Raw genomic sequence first — 16,655 nt, 5'->3', positions numbered from 1 at the left:
AAGCTTTTGAAATATCTCTTTAAAAAATCGCAATTCTTCAAACTTGCTTTAAAACAAAACAAGCTTATTTATCTTGAAGCTCGTACAGCAGGGTTTATGGTGGCATCTTGTGAAGACAACATGAAAGCTCAGAAGATGAGTTTAAACGTCAAAGTCTTAAGCAAGCGTTTGTTCTGGGTTATAAAACTAGAAGTTATTCAACTTCTTTTTTATTGTAAGTCTTGTATGACAAAGCTGGAACATTTTATTTTTAATTACAAATCCTATGTAAGATGTATTTTTTTTCCAAATATTTTATATTAAAAAATTATTATAATTTCTGATATTCGATATTAATTTTATCATTACACATTGCACTCTTACATTTAAACTTCAGATTTCTGTGTGAAAAGGAATTAGTTGTATTTTCACGATTCTAAATATAATCTAGTATGTTGTATGTTTTAAAATTTAAACAAAAATACTTTACACAAACACGAAATATAAGAAACATAAAATATAATTTCATGAATCACATTTTCTAAATATTTTTTAAATAATTTCCATGTAATACTACTTTTTATAAAGAAACATTTAAATTTTTGTGATCCCTAAATCGATCAGATAAAATCTTAAAATATATAATTCATGCATTTATATCTTTTTACTAGAACGTAGAAACTGATTCAGGATAAATCATTCTTTCTTCTGACATAATTCAAACGACTAGCTTCCACCTTTCACAACTACATATATATGTATGTATACGTGAGACAAGCAAACCATGTAGCAAAATATAAAGCTTTGAATGAATTATATTTGTTCCTTTTGAGTATGTACATATGTATATTGGGTTGACTCATAAGCTCTGTTTTATTTAACAAACTAAATTTTTATATTTAAAATTATTTAGAATAATTTTAACTTGTTATATTCTTTTCCATTATTAAATACAATTTTATGTTTTTATTTAAATAATAATTTGTTAATTCCTTCTTCGAAGAATTTCGAAGATTTTGATGCAAAAAAAGTTCTTTAAATTCATCTCAGCATCATTATGAAAATTTTTTCATTTAATAAATTTTGAAAAGATCTAAACAGATGGAAATCTGATAAAGCAAGGTTTCGAGAATAAGGAAAATGAGATAGAACTGACCACGAAAATTTCAGAATTTTTTTCTGGGTTATTTTAGCTGTGTGTGATCGGGCGTTGCGAAGCAAATCAGATTTTTGCGATTGATGAGAGCGGGTCGCTTTTTTTGCAATTTTTCTCGTTGTAGTTTGGAACACGTATACATCCGTTGCGATTGTTTCGTTTCGATTTAAAAAAAAAACTTTTTGTTTTTCAGAAGAAGTGATTCAGTATTTTTAAGTAATTATTTCTAGCGGAACTTATTTAATTATTTTTATTTATAATCAAATCAATTCTATAAATTTGACAAACGCGTAGAATATATTGCATTTTATTCAATCGTTGATAAAAACATTCAGACTTTTTTTTGGTTTGAATAAGTATTTGTGAAAGTAGTGATATTTAAATTTTTGGAGCAACTATTTTTTAAATCTTTATGCTTGATCTATATGTATAAATATCTACAGAGCAAAAATACATCTTTACTTTTGATGCTTTTTCCAATTTACGTAAATAATTAATTAAATGCATGAATAATCTCTTTCTCTCTTTGATTTGCAAAGTATATAATAGCAATAATAATAATGCTGTGGATATTTCGGCTCAGAATGCCATATTGTCAAGAGAAGCAATTCATTTGAGAATATATAAACGTATAAGAGATGAGGTTGCAATATGATTATGCCATAAACGATATTATGTTATTACTGAGAGCAGAAGTTAGACTCAAGTAAACCTTCGCGCCTCGCCAGATATTGTATTCGAGTTATTCAAGACTTGGTGAACTCTCTCGTCTAAGAATACGTCATTTTCGCAACAAAACTCGAATATATCTCTCCCTATCCATCTTTCGATACTTACAAAGTCTGCTTCGACTCCTTCTAAACTTCTTCTATATGTCGTTATATATACAAAAGTACAATTTTATTATATTTTATAATTTAACATTTATAAAATTCACGTCTTTTCATAAAAAAAAAAAAAATAATAATTTTGCGTACACTAAAAATTCCTTCTTGTTTTAAGTAATTTGCAATAAAATCGATTCGTGTTTGAGAAATTTAAATTAATATATTATTTATTTTTAATTGTCATGTAATTTCCAAAGTGTTCATTATGCGTATGACACGTATAATTAATATTTAATAATAGATTGTAATTAAAAACGAATCATTCAAATAGAATTATATTTTTTCTATTATAATTTTGATGTAATCTAGAAAATTCTAACTTTTATTTATATTTTATAATTTAACATTTATAAAATTCACGTCTTTTCATAAAAAAAAAAATAATAATAATAATTTTGCGTAAACTAAAAATTCCTTCTTGTTTTAAGTAATTTGCAACAAAATCGATTCAGGTGTTTGAGAAATTTCATTCTGCCGAATATTATTGATCAGTGAAATTTCTGGAGCTATTTGTATTGTAAATTATAATTAAGGCACGAGACATAAATGTATAATGATTAATTTTTGTCTTTTATTCCCGTCTCAGCGCGTGTGTACCTTCTGCAACAGAATTTTCCGCTCCACCGAGTGCTGAGAGTTCGATTGCAGGTAAATGCGCAGAATAGCTCGTTCGAGGTAGAAACCGATAAAGCGAGGCGTAATACGAGATTAATGCGAATCGAACGCGATTCCTGATTAATAATTTCAAGGCGGCACGCCCGGCGTAGCAGCATAATTGGATTCGCGATCGTCGCGCGATGATCATCGCAGTTATAAAATTCTCACGAAGAAACATCGACGAGAGAGACAAATGTTAAGCTCCGAATAAATGACCATTTCGAAATTAAAAGGAAAAATTGAGATATAACAAGTTATAAAAATAAGAAATAAAATATAAAGTACTACATATATGCGCATATAATATATTTGGGAACTAATTATATGTATGAATAAAAGTGTTTTTTGAATTTTTATAGTGTTACCTTTTTCAAAATAAAATATAGATATATTGACATATAAACTAAAAAAATATATAATTAACTGTAAATATTTGGTTCACTCGTTATTTTAATCAACCGTAATGGTTACCAATAAAGCCTTAGGAATAAAAAAGGAATACAGCTTTGAATATAAATTATCTAAGTATAGTATTGAGAGAAATAACAGTCACTTAAAAATACGATATCCATTTGCAGTAAATTTTGTTTGCTATAAAATATTATGTGAAAACGAAATGTTATTACTGAAGATATAACGAAAGAATAACATTAAAAGTCTGTATGGCTTTAAAGAATTTTCATAAATATCAACAAAAAAGTAACAAATTGTAATTATGATAATGTACGTACGTAATAAAGTACGCATGCAATTTTTTATAGCAATAGTTTAAAAAAAATTAATTTTATATATCTAAAAGTTATATTTCTCTAACAATAATATGTTATTTATATATTTACATATAAATGCAAATGTTATGTTTAATATACTTAATGTATAAATGTTTATGGAAATATTTATAGTTATCAGAATTGAAATAGATATATCTTCAAAAAGGATGGAATTTATTTTTCCCCCAAAAGATGATTCAAACATGATATATAATGACATGGTGGGAAAAGACTGAAGACGCTCAAGTATTAAACATTATATCTACAGTCACGAGTCATGACATAAATTCTCTGGAGCAAGTTCGTCCCAATTTTGGATTCATTTATTATATAAAATTATCGCGTCATCCTGACATTTGAAATAACAAAGTTAGAATTTTCTAGATTACATCAAAATTATGATAGAAAAAATATAATTCTATTTGAACGATTCGTTTTTAATTACAATCTATTATTAAATATTAATTATACGTGTCATACGGATAATAAACACTTTGGAAATTACATGACAATTAAAAATAAATAATATATAAATTTAAATTTACATTGTTAATAATTAAAAATATTATATAAATATCAATGTATATATTTGTGTAATAATTTTGAATTTTGAAAATATTATCTCAGTAAAAAAAACCTATTAGTCAAAAATTGTACCACCAATATCTGAATCTTCAACCTAACATGATATGCTTCCTCGAATACGATTTGTCTCTGCGGTTGTTATAATAAAACTAGCTAATCAATAACCTGGGCGTACAACAGAAAACTGGAGAGAGAGAGAGAGAGATCAATTTTGTACAAGCTTTAAATGTCATTCCGCGTACACATTCGTTCGCGATTGAAGTTTGAAGAAGTACAACATATAGTGGATTCCCGTCGCGTTTCGGGCGGGATAAGAGAAGTCATCTTCTCGGTACAACACCTCATCATCCGCGCGATCGAATGACATCAGCTCCTCCCGGATCGGATCAATCATAGAGTTGAAATTCCGCGACCGTCGTATATCGATCTGCTCTCTCTCTCTCTCTCTCTCTCTCTCTCTCTCTCTCTCTCTCTTTCTCTCCCGCCCTGAAACGAGATTATATATACGTAAGACGTTCGACGTCATGTCGAGGTCTAATGGAGCTAAGACATTTTCGGTGAAATACCTCGGGTAAAGTGGTCATTACCGCTTCGTGTTTCCCGCTTCGGATCTGCTCTGAGGCCTTTTGAATACGGCCCGACAATAAATAGACCGAGGTCGGGGCTGTGATAGACTTTAAGTACTAATCTCATCAAGGCGACGACGACGACCAATCGCTTAATGCAGCTGAGCGGATATTACTCCGTGCACGGATGAGATCTTTATTTTCATTGTCGTGAGCAAATGGTGAAAAATCGGGACCGGCAATGGCAGGCGATCTTTCACACCGACAGTTTTTATAATCATTTGAAAAAATTATACATTACTTCGTAATTGTTGTCTCGTCGTAGAAAATCCTGTACAATCCAGATTGAAATTAAATTTTGATAGAATTGGCTATGATCGGCTTATGATCTGCTGAACAAAAAATGTAATAGGTTCAAAGCTAAATAATAAACAGTTACTGATTTACAGCCAGTTGAACATGAGAAACTCGGGCTTTGCGAGTTGTTTGACTGGCTGTAGCTCAGTGTAACTGTCCATTATTTAGCTTTGAGGCTATTAAAACCTTTTGTTCAGCGGATCGTAAGCTGCAATATACGAAAAAAAAATAGTTAATTCCACCGAAATTCAATTTCTATAATTATTATGCGAGGTTCTTGATATATAATACGAGAAGAGAGAGAGATATATATAAATAAAAATTGAGATAACGCTATTAATAACATGGATATTATTGTACTTGCACGAAATATGTCAGAGGAAGACTACGTTATTGAGCTCGACTATACTACTGAAGTATATCAATATTTAAGTTATCGAATTGGCGAAAGCTTCTTCCGTATTTGCGAGAATAGTCAATGTAAATCTGCGCTGATCAAACCGTATAAAACAATCGAGATTGGAATACAACTCATCTCTTCGATCGGCAAAATATTGTTCCAAGGATAGGTCTTCCTCGAATGTCTAAAGACAGCGAAAACAACTCCATCGATCTTCAGCAAGCTAAGGCCTGGGGCGTTGCTGAACTTATTTGAAAGCTTAACAAACGCTTAAAGTGGAAGAGGGTTAAGAAGCAATGACAATCTAACTCACTGCTTGGATCGGAACTTTGAAACTCAACCGCTGTTTCCGCCAAACAAAAGCCGATTACTACAAAGCGATCTGCCGGTGTTATATAATAGTTCTCCTCGTCTCTTTCTCTCCCTCTCTATTTTCTCCTATATAATAGAAAAATGCGAAATTTAATTTTAAAATGTCGTCTTATTTAAATTCATCCACTGAAACAGCATTATGGAATAAATGTTTTTCAGCGGTTTAGTACTATTGTGATATAGCAATTATTTTTCTGCTTTCATTATTTTATACATGTGTTTTATTCACAAGAAACGTAAGAAGCTCTTTTTGCAAAGAGAAATGTATAGCATAAAGCTTTGTATGATTTTGTTCGTATTTAGTTTTTTGTAAAGTTACTAACACAAATTTATAAGTGCAGAAACAATATGTTAAGTGCAAACTGACTAATTCTTGTTTAGTCTGTCAAAGAATGAGATAAAGAGATGAAAAGAAAATGAGCGAAGCTTTGTATATATACATATTATTAAAAAAATATTACTTATTTATTATTTTCTAAAATAGAATTAATTACTGATTATATATGCATTGCATCGGCAAATATTGCTAAAAAATTTATACAAATATTTATTATGAAAATCGACTAACGACTAAGTTGCCCCTGTAATTATCCAATCCTTCACACTCCCAATATATAAAGTCTCTTATCCCGGAACACATACATATAAAGAAGAATCGATTCATCTCAATATTTATTAAAAATATTTCTTTTGTAATACTTATATAAGATAGGAAAAAAAAAAAGATATTTTGCATAGCACGAAAATTTGTCTTCCATTATGAGATGCATCATCGATAGTTAATATCGTGCAAGCAATTAAGCGAATGTCAAAGAAATCTCGAATATCTGATAGTTATTTTTTGTAGACGCTTTAAAAAATGGCATATTCTTTGTCGCCTCGCCGTTCACAGTCGACGTACGTGAATTTTTTTGTCATTACCAGAGTTTTTGTCATGCGTGCTCGAGATGAAGCTTTTGTTGGTCTTTAAAGTAGGTTGTAACCCTTGCGAGCGAGAGAGCTCGAGCGAAGTGGATGCGTCAGAGTGGATGAGGCTGCAATATTCAGATGCTGTTAGGGAGGATTTTCTCGTCCGCGGCGAATACATAGGCTTTGAGCAGTCTTGGATCAACACGGATGCATTCGGGGTCTGCGCCCGAGATTTTGATTCTGATTGTCTTTCTTGCAAGGTAACGCGTATCTTGTTTTCTTTCGGATATACAATGATGGATGCATCGCGATGACAGGACCGTATTTATGGTTATAGCAAGTATTCGATGAAAATAATAAAAATAATAATATAAATAGATAAAATTCGAGTAGAGATAATTTTTAGATAAATTACATTGCATCCAGGGAATCATGAATAATTGAATTGCAAATTGTATAACATCGATGAAAGCGTAATGCGTTAAAGATGAATAGAATAATGTACAAAAATATCTTGTTCATGTTAGATATATAACGTTCGTATATCAGATAATACGAAGCAACGAATATTTGTGGAAGTAAAAAATGTTGAGAGAATTTTTCCAATAAATATTATGCTCACTCCTCGCTGATAATGCATTCTCCAGTTATTGATACTGTCAGAAGAATAATTATTTCCACCGTTTTCTCTGCTAGAATCACGAATAGCAGAAGAGATAACAATAACAGGCTACAGTAATGATTTATTTCTCCTAGATTTAAGAGATGTCAGCTTCTCATAAAACAGATATGCAATGTCTCTAACAACTTCAATATTTTATATAGCACATATATATTTCTGATCTTATGCATCTATCGTATCTTCGAATGCATAACATGTATTTAGTATTAATGCATATTATTAATCAGGTTCTACAGACAGATTGACAAAATTTGAAAGGAAAGATGAAATATCTAAGCAGTCACGTCAGTTGATATACAAAAATAATTATTTCTCTCATTTCAACTTATAAGTATGAAAATATTACGTAACTTTGACGTATATGAATTAAATATCCAAAAATGTAGCTGTGCTACCGAGTATATACGATATTTGATGTGGCGAATATTTCAGAAATATATATTGCTTCTGCGGGACAAAAAGTCCGCCGAAAGGCACTATTACGTATGAGTTTTAAACTGTTAACGCGGATTTAAGATCGGCGATAAATTTGCATCCGAATGCAGACGAGAACGACGACGAGACGCATCCCAGCCCAAGCGAGTTGTATGCAAAAGGATCGTAAAAAGAAGGTGTATTTGTGGATTTATGCTTCCGCGACGATCTCGCCAGAAAAATTCACAGAGTCTGTATTGAATCCTTTGCGCCGAGCCGAGAGAGAGAGAGAGAAAGAGGGAGAGATGTGTATATTTCATAAAAGCTATAAATCCTCGTTAAAGAGCAGGTTACCCGCGCGTGTGTGGGTTAAATAATGCCGGTAACTTTGAGGAAAAATTACCACGAACGCATTACATACATTCCCACAGGACCGTGTTTCGTTTTAACAACGAGCCGTAATTTACTGGCGTTTTCACTAATAAATATCGTTAATACATATATTGCTGTATATTTCTGTCTCTCTTCGTCGCAGTCGCGTTACATAAACCGATGAAACTATAAAGACGCCTTTGTTCACGCGACATTAGCGTGTAAACATATAAATAATTTCGTTCAAATTAATTATACATGTGATAATAATAGTGACATATAGGGCATACGTATGGATGAAATATCTGGAATATGATAATTTTTATGATAATAAAATTTAATCGCATTAGCTTTTAAACAATAATGGCGTCAATATGTAATGTATCACACTACATAGCTTATATATACGATACATATATACATGTAATATATTACATATTATATAATTTATTATATAAATTATATATACACATCTTAAAATAATTAAAGGATACAAAAATAGGCAACTTTTAAATAGCTGTAACTTTGTCTGCGCGTAACTATTTTCAAAGATTAAACAAAAAAGAGAAAACTCGCGAATTTCTTCGTTGTTTTTACCTATTTGTAAAAAGTTAACAAGTTTAAAAAAAGTCTGTCTCTCATATTATAGAGCAAAGATTCAGCTTTAAGAATCCGTTCTTAAAATTACTGTACGATTATTTATAACGGAGTTATAAACAGTTAAAGTGAAAATGACATTTTCTCTTCAATTTACAATAACTCGATAAGAAAAGGTCAAAATTTAAATTTTAAAAAACGATTTTGCAGGGAAAACTTTAGGCTTTAACATGAAAATGTCAAAAAAAATTTTTTAATTTTTTTTGTGTACGAAACATGTCTACAAAGTGACAGAAAATTTTCCATTTTGTTATGTTCGTCGTTTTCTGTCTGTAAAATATACCAGAATTGAAGGAAATGAAAAAAGCTATGACCTTTCCAAAGTAAACATTTTAAGCTTTAAAACCTTTTTTTAAAATTTAAATTCTCATTTTTCGAAACAAAGTTACAGCTATTTAAAGTTTGCTATTTTTTCGAGAATTTCTTTTTGATCCCTTAATTATTTAGACGAGTGTATTATATATTATATAATAAAATTATATACATAATTAAAATATATAATTATATATTTATATACATAAATGTACATATAAATCTCATCAAATTAAAATTAAATTTTAAGAGCGTGAAGAAAATGATCCCGCGGAATTTGTTAGTTAATTAAAGCTTGTGATTGTGATTATGGCCAAGTGCTTTCGTTCGTTTATATTGAAAGTTCGTGGGGGATCGCCTTGACGTGCGATCATTAATCTTTCAGTTTCATTCGATACCTCGTCATTGTGTCATTTATCACGTCATTCGTCGGACTGCAGCCGTGCGAATCGTGACGTTTCGAGGGAGATGGGGGCACCCTACGATGAAGATTACGGCGTTTCGCGCGAGTTTCGTTGCCGAGAATGGGGAAAAGACAACAAAAAGAAGGGTGCTGCGCACGAGCGAGCACGGCGCGTGCTGCGCTTCTGACATCCGGGTGTGCAATATCGCGACATACGTCCGGCTGCCTATAATAAGTCCGAATTACAGCTTTGCGCGAGGGCCAGGCAAGTTGAGAAACGTGTCTTGGGAAGAAAGGGCGAAAGGCGAGGTCGATCGCTCGTGCACAAAGTATTCTAGAGTCATCGCGTGCAATCTTGATCGCGGATATTAAAGAACAATTTGAAAAAATAATGGGTTTCAATGACGAAGTTACGTGATATTTACGCAAGCTGTTCAATATTGAAAATTACAAAGCTTTGACAAACCACGTCTCAAGGATGTATACGTAATTATTTATACGTATAAATATACATTTTTATTAAAGTAAAATCCGCTTTAAATAAAATTAAAATGTATCGACTTTATATATATATAAATAAGAGAGAAATTTTTTGATTTCAAAATTACTTAAACTAATTTTACTTTAATGTAAATTTTAAAAGACCTATAATTGTTTAAATATTAAAAACTGAAAGGTATAATTATAATATCAATACAAAATTAAACTTATCTGTCTCTCTACTTTACTGGCAAATTATTCTTATCCAAGAATCAATACTCTGTTGTCACTATTTCGCCTCCTATTATTCTAGATCAATAGTTCTCACCCTTCTGTTATTGATGTCACCCTAAATACGTGTCTTGCAGTATGCAGCTGCCTCTACCTTTTACCCAACTATGTCTCCCTTCTAACTTAATTTTATTATAATAACTCTTAAACAAATACACTAAAAAAACAAATTTAAAATCTATAAAAGTTTTAAAATTCTGTGAATTTATCGATACATTTTGTTGCTATAATTATCGATAAACAGACATAATAAACGTAAAAAAAATATTACCGCAATTCCATCTTTCATAAATTCTTATCGAAGCAATTATTCACTTTAATGATTCGAAGAGGCTTCTTAATTATATATAGCCAGTTGTACGTGAAAATATGAAATCGAAGGTTATGAAAATAGGTGAAATCCACGCATACCAGGCAGGTTTAGTGGTCATCAACTGGGAGATCGTTCGGCACGAGATTACGACATTTAGGATGCCGGGCGTTTGGGGTACACCAAGATGAATTTTAGGTATGTCCCTTTCGAAGTAGGGCAACAAATTCGCAATCGGTTGCGGTATCGTGAGATTGCGCATTCGCGACGAGGAGAGATCGAAACTCGAAACTTCAACCGTGGCATACGCTCTAACACAAGATGAAATTATTCATTCGCGTTTCTCTTTCGTATTACGCGTGTCTTCCGGCTCACTAACGAGCTTAGTCGGTCCACCACCTCGATCTCTTATCGTAGCTTCACCGACTCGAACGAGATATGCAAATGAAACGACTTATCCGTCAGTAGTTACGGTAAAAATGGAGAAAAAGGAAAAAAGAAAGAGTAGAGTTACGCAACACTGATTAACTTCGAAATGTCGTTAAACCCCGTCGTTTCGATAAAGGTAAACCCTCCTCCATCGATCTTCCTCTCGCGAGGAAGTTTTTCGTGTCCTCTCCTGCAAAGTTTCGTTTGCCAACTCACGTATCCACCAAGAAGAGATTGCTATACGTTGCCTATGTTTTATTATGAAGGCTTTTCTCCGACAACGACGACAGCATAAAATTTATTCGTCTTCAGGTTTGCAGTTTTCGCGATAGCGAGACTGAACGTATACGCGCAAGACTCTTAATTATTAGAAAGGTCGCTCATTAAATAACTGCGCTCCGGCTTAGCTTAAAATGAACGAAATATCTTCGCAAACTGTTGGAATTCAATTCGTACGAGAAAATTAACAACAAAGCGCGCCACGGATTGGATTACTGCGAAATCCCATAAATTCGCGGAAATACGTCGCGAATTCTTTTGGCAAACGCGAGACAGCGCGTGAGATTAATAAGAACAATCGCGCGATAAAGAATCCGAGAGATTCGCATTTCCAACACATACACGTTACATAAGAAATCTGTCCCAAAACCTCCCTCTTTCTCTCTCCCCTATCTAACGAGAGTATCGCTCGCCAAGAATCCGCAGGTCATCGAATCCGAGAGGCAACCCCGTCGCGTCATCCCCCTATAAGTCTCGACCACCCTGCTCGCCCTGCGTTATCTTCATTCTCGATCGTGAATGTTGGGGTGACGCGCGCGAGGGCACAACTTTAACGGCACGCAGGCAACGTACACGAGCGAAGCAGGGTTCGCGCGCGCACCCTGCAACCAACCCCTCGTCGACGACTACGTTCCTCATGGCGGCAGTGGAGGTGGTGGTGGTGGTGGAGTCGAGTAGCGCGCGTATGAAAGGGGAACGTATAGTGGAGGGAAGAAGAGAGAGCGAGGAAGGGAGATTGAACGAGACCGATAGTGGGGACTCTCCGACCGAGAGATGGTGGGGAGTTCGCACGTCGACCGGAACGGCCCCACCAAGTTTTATCCAACGATCCGGGAGGCTCGTCGAGGTAGTGGCCCGCGCCCCACAGCCGCGACAGCTCGAAGCGCGCGCGCCGCGTTTCTCCGCGTCGAGAGTTGCGCGCGAGGGTGAAGTTGGAGCGAGAAAGAGAGAGAGAGAGAGAGAGAGGAAGAAGGAGGGTTAGCGTGGTGGCGGTGGTGTGTAATACGGTACACGGTGAAAGCGACGACCGCGCGTACCCGAGAGTCTCTCCCGAGGGCGCCACCCCAGCGAAAGGGGTCGTCGTCGGCGTGACGTTTCGTCGCGTTTCATCGCGAGATTCCGCGAGAAGTGTGCACTGTCGAAGGTATATCGAATGTAAAAGAGAAGTGTGAAGCTAATAAGAATCTTGACGTCGCTATATTATTTTCCAAGTAATCGTGTGTTGCTTGCTTTTTACTGTGTACACATTATTCGGATCGCGTCGGTGGATGCTCGACTGGTCCGAGAGAAAACAGACGTGCGGGTGAAAAGTGTCCGGGATAGAGGAGAAGAACCTGTCGGCACTTCCGGTATATTTCCAGTACTGGTTCCGGTGCAGGAGAGAGAGAAAGCTGGTGGTGGCCGACTCGAATTACTACACTCGTCTCGAACCGCAAAATATTGGCTAGAACCAGCGGCCTGTGTGTTTTTTCCGTCGAGCTGGTTTCAAGGGGTGGCGGTGTAGGTTGATTGTACGTACACACGGGGAGTGTCGCAGGTGCGGAGGAACTCGGGGGTGGCGTGCACACGAGGAGGGGTGTCCTCGCGCAACTCCCGCGCAACATCGGAGCACCGAGAAAGACCTGGGGAGGTGCCGTGCTTCGCTCTCGCTGTGTGTGTGTGTATTTACGGGGACGCATTAGCACCTGGCATCGATACCGTACGTATCCCACAACTTGTTCCTCATCTGAATCTAGAGCGCGACGCGATGCCGCCGTTACATACACGCAGAGTCTCTCCTCTTCCTTAGGTCTTCTCTCCTACAACCCCCAAACAGGTTATTGATTTTGCCCAAGTAAGGAGGTACAGATGTAGCCCCGTACGCCCTGCGGCCTGTGCTCTCTTTCCCTCTCTTTCCGTTTCAGTTCTTCCTCCATCCATCGCATTCTCGTCCCATAACTTGTCCTTGATCCTGCGTATCTCTGACGAGCACAGGTGAACTTAGGTGATCCTATACACATACACATACCCTTCTTTCCGAAAATGCGCGTGGCGTTGCTGCATGCTGTTCGACGATATGTCACGAGACGTTGCCCTACGTCGAATGCATGTTTCCGAATCGATTTTTTTTTTTGGCTCCTAGAGGATTGCGAGACAGCAGACAGTGTGGATATAGATATGACATATATATCTTGGAGTGAGGTCGTCGAAACTCGGCGAAAACACGCGGTGTGTCTTTACGTGTGTTTGTGTGTGGTGCGAATTGTATTCTCGGGAGGATATTTGATATTTGGGAAATGAAGAGTCGCACATGGAGGATATAAAATGGATTCGCGCCGGCGTGAATCCTGGGTGCATCGCGCTGACAAGATAAACCACGCTTCGGCATAATTGCAATTGATGTGATCGATGACGTATTTGTGCTTGTCAAAGTGTATCATATTGTCCCGGGACGAGATTCTTAAAGCGTTCTTAAACTTGGATGCACGAAAAAGAATTTTTTAAATATTTTTCTCATTTATTTCAAAATATATCTCGACCACACAAGCGATGTTATAATAAACGCTAAAATTATTTAATTAAAGACGATCACGAAATATCGTAGCGCGCCTCAAGGACGGACACGCTATCGATTACGTCACAATTGCAATTTTACCAGGGGAATTTGTCGCGTATAGTTGCCATTTACTCCGAAAGTATTCTATCTTATCATCTTGATCGACGCGAGACCTTGTCGTGTCTATATATCGTCGATAGATTGTATAACCATGCAACTCTTACGTGGCCTTTAAAGATCTACACTCCAGTCTTTCGATTTTTCCTAAAAATATGATCTATTTTATCGTCAATTCGAGAATTAGAATTCACGTAATTCTTACGCGTAAAAAAAACAATGGCGGATATCTACTAGGTTTTTTCACCATTTTTTATTTTCATTACTTGAATTCCTGAAGTATCATCATCTATAATAACTATTGATCCCTTTTATCCATCTTTTTCGAATAGTTCGAAAAAAGCTTTCAAAAGAGATTAGGTCTTACTAAATTTTTAAAGAGCATATTAATGTTTAAATAAAAGTCAAATATAATCCCCAGCTTAATAAATGGCCGTTACACTGATAACATGACATAAAAGAAGAAATATAAGTGTCTTGTCTTCTATTTGAAAAATATATGAAAAAATATTATTTGAGAGTTGAACGTGAAAAATCAAAGGTTCCAGAAGATCAAAAATTCGATGTTCCCTCGCCAAGAGGTGTTAGGCATCATCGCCGTAGTGTCAACGAACCTACAGTGGCACATTGTCGCGTATAGTAGCGTGACTAAAGTGTACTTCAGACAGCGGTTACGGGCAGATTCCGACTGACACCCAGGGGGGGATCGATCCAACTTTTCGCAGACGAGAGACAGAGCCGGCGATGTGCGGTTCTTTCGTGAAACCGGCGCGGCGGACTCGTAGTAGATCAATAAAAGCCACGTGAACCAGCGACGGGACGATATCGTTCTGTCACGCTCCGTCCGTAGAAGCCTCCGTGAATTCGGCGAGCGAGCGGGATCGATAATAATTCGGCTGAGGCCGCCTCCGCGAAGGATTTGACCCTTTGAACTCTCTCTCTCTCTCTCTCGCGCGACGGTTTCTCCCGATCGCTTCCTTATCAGCGTTCTTACGCAACACTCGTTCGAATCATCGATATTGGAGCCTACGTGACCTCTAACAACGTTATCGGAGGTTTGGAGAAAAATTGCTGTTTGTTTAGAACAACTGGTTTTTATAGTTGGCAGGAAAAAAGATATCGTCTATCTATTATAATAATAATAATAATAATGTTTCTTAATACTTTTCCAGAATTTTGTTAAAATTAAATTCACTTTCGAATATAAATTCGATGTGTAATAATATTGTTATGCTATGCAGCTTATTTTTTTTTTGGTATTGAAAACTAATATTTATCCGATGTACTGATAAGAGATTTCTAAAAAAATAAAGAGAATTATATATTTATGTTTGTAAAGATAATTCCAGTATAATTTTAGCAACGTATGTGTTTGAATGCAGTGATGAGACAAGATTGAACAACATGTAATATAATATCTGACAATGTAACTGCTTTATAAATTAAATAGATTGTGCAGTTCCTCAACTCGCAAATTATCGAATAAATACATGATAACATCCATTACACTTCTTATATAAACTTTGTCGGTTATTCATAAAGGAACTATTTGGAAATTCAACATTAACTAAACAGACTTTCAAGATTTATATGCATAATTCTACCGTCCATCATTTCCAATAACGTTTGTGTTACTCATTTAATAATGAAATTAGAAAACAGGCATTAAAATGACACGCGACAGAATTCTATTTCTAAGCTTCATCTATCAAATGTAATGTAAAAACCATTTCTAAAAAATATCTAAAAATATATGGAATAAATATCAGTACATAAAAACACACATTATAAATATACATACATATATATATAAAAGAATACAATTTTGTCGTGCGCAAAAATATTGATCTTAAATAAACCTTGTGAAGGATTCCCTATTTTATAACCAATGTCAAGCTATAAATAGTTGCAACATTCCGAAAAATAATCTATTTCGCGTATTTCGGAGAGCAACATCTCTTTACGACGAAGAGGCATCTTGATAGAAATAGCACATAGGCGTGTCTTGTCGCATCCGAGAGAGAAGTATCGCAACTATTTCTGAAATTATTTGGCACACTCGCGAGATACCCTAACGGTATGTCTAGAATGTTTCTTTGAGAAAAAAAAAAAAAAAAAAAAACATTATTCGCAAACTTGTGTAGATTGTTAAAAAAAAAAAGTATAACGTCCCCAGTCGTCATTCATCGCGATCGAGAGTTTCGTCGAAAAAAAAATAAAAAAAAAAATAAAAACAGTCAAGTCAGAGTAATGGCGGAAACGTCCATTTTTCGACGTCGTTATTTCGTAACGCGGCCGCGAGATGTTTGCTTTAATGACAGCAGGCAGGTAAACGCGCATAGTCGGCGCTTTCAAGTTAATCCTGGAAATTGGAGTGGTTCGTATAATTTCCTCGCTTTTGAATGCCCCGCAAAATAGGATTTATCTCTAAATCCCCGTGTGCCCAGCGGGGGTAGGAAAGGGGGTGGGAGACGAAGGGGTGGGGAAGGGGAAGAACGGTCAATAGTGTCTCGAGGTATAGCATCGCGGTAACTATATATTCCTGGACGCGGAAAATTTAATTGCCTTCGCGGCATCGCGACGCCAGACTTCGCGTCTTTCCCCATTTCTCGTTTCCTCGATGAAAATCTGATCGTCGAAAACGACTGCGACAATAATCTGGGGGAGAACACCGAAGACTGATGACTGCTGCCTCGACTCTCTCTGATGACTGTCGGGACGTTGGATTAATTGGT

General features: G+C 35.6%; 1 protein-coding gene across 5 annotated transcripts in view; it reads left to right on the top strand.

Annotated features, from left to right (window-relative positions):
* Window positions 1-12,109: 12,109 nt before the first annotated feature.
* The window catches only part of LOC114929917 (neural-cadherin), a 219,585-nt gene continuing 215,039 nt past the window's right edge, over window positions 12,110-16,655 (top strand). For all 5 annotated transcript variants that reach the window (XM_085489615.1, XM_085489612.1, XM_085489613.1 and 2 more), the window contains exon 1: window positions 12,110-12,966. The gene's annotated coding sequence lies outside the window, so the exon portion shown is untranslated. The remainder of the gene's footprint in view (window positions 12,967-16,655) is intronic.

This window comes from Nylanderia fulva, unplaced genomic scaffold (assembly GCF_048542155.1).
Source record: "Nylanderia fulva isolate GAGA-0341 unplaced genomic scaffold, ASM4854215v1 Scaffold9, whole genome shotgun sequence".
Classification (NCBI taxonomy): domain Eukaryota; kingdom Metazoa; phylum Arthropoda; class Insecta; order Hymenoptera; family Formicidae; genus Nylanderia; species Nylanderia fulva.
Note: the sequence above shows the minus strand (reverse complement) of the source record. Positions and strands in the feature narration are given on the sequence as shown.